The sequence below is a fragment of the Chrysemys picta genome, chromosome 15 (assembly GCF_011386835.1).
Source record: "Chrysemys picta bellii isolate R12L10 chromosome 15, ASM1138683v2, whole genome shotgun sequence".
Taxonomy (NCBI): domain Eukaryota; kingdom Metazoa; phylum Chordata; order Testudines; family Emydidae; genus Chrysemys; species Chrysemys picta.
In genome coordinates this window covers 16,299,151-16,299,522 of record NC_088805.1, presented here as the reverse complement: position 1 = coordinate 16,299,522, position 372 = coordinate 16,299,151, and positions in this window count along the sequence as shown.

Here is a 372-nt window from a genome sequence, read left to right as displayed (position 1 = left end):
TAAGAGCAGAGATCTGCGCACACAGTCCTCTTGGGGCACAGGGGGGAAGAGGGGAGGGGACCCTTCTTCCAGCTCTCCAGCCCTCTTGGAAAGCCCTGATTTGGGGCAGAGGAAGAACCCAGCATTCACACTTCTGGGTTGAAGGGAGAGAAAACTGGAGAGTGCATTGCACACACCTTTCTTTGGCACTAGCTTTAAGACCGTTTTAAAAGCCTCTTCCTTTATGCTGTTTGCGTTGGGCTGTTTGGTATTTTCCAATTTTTACTGTCTTTTTATTGCTGCTGCTGCGTTGTATTTTATTTACTGTACATCATCTTCCATGGAAACATCTGTGGAAAGAGGAAATGTTACTGAATAAATCCATCTGATTCT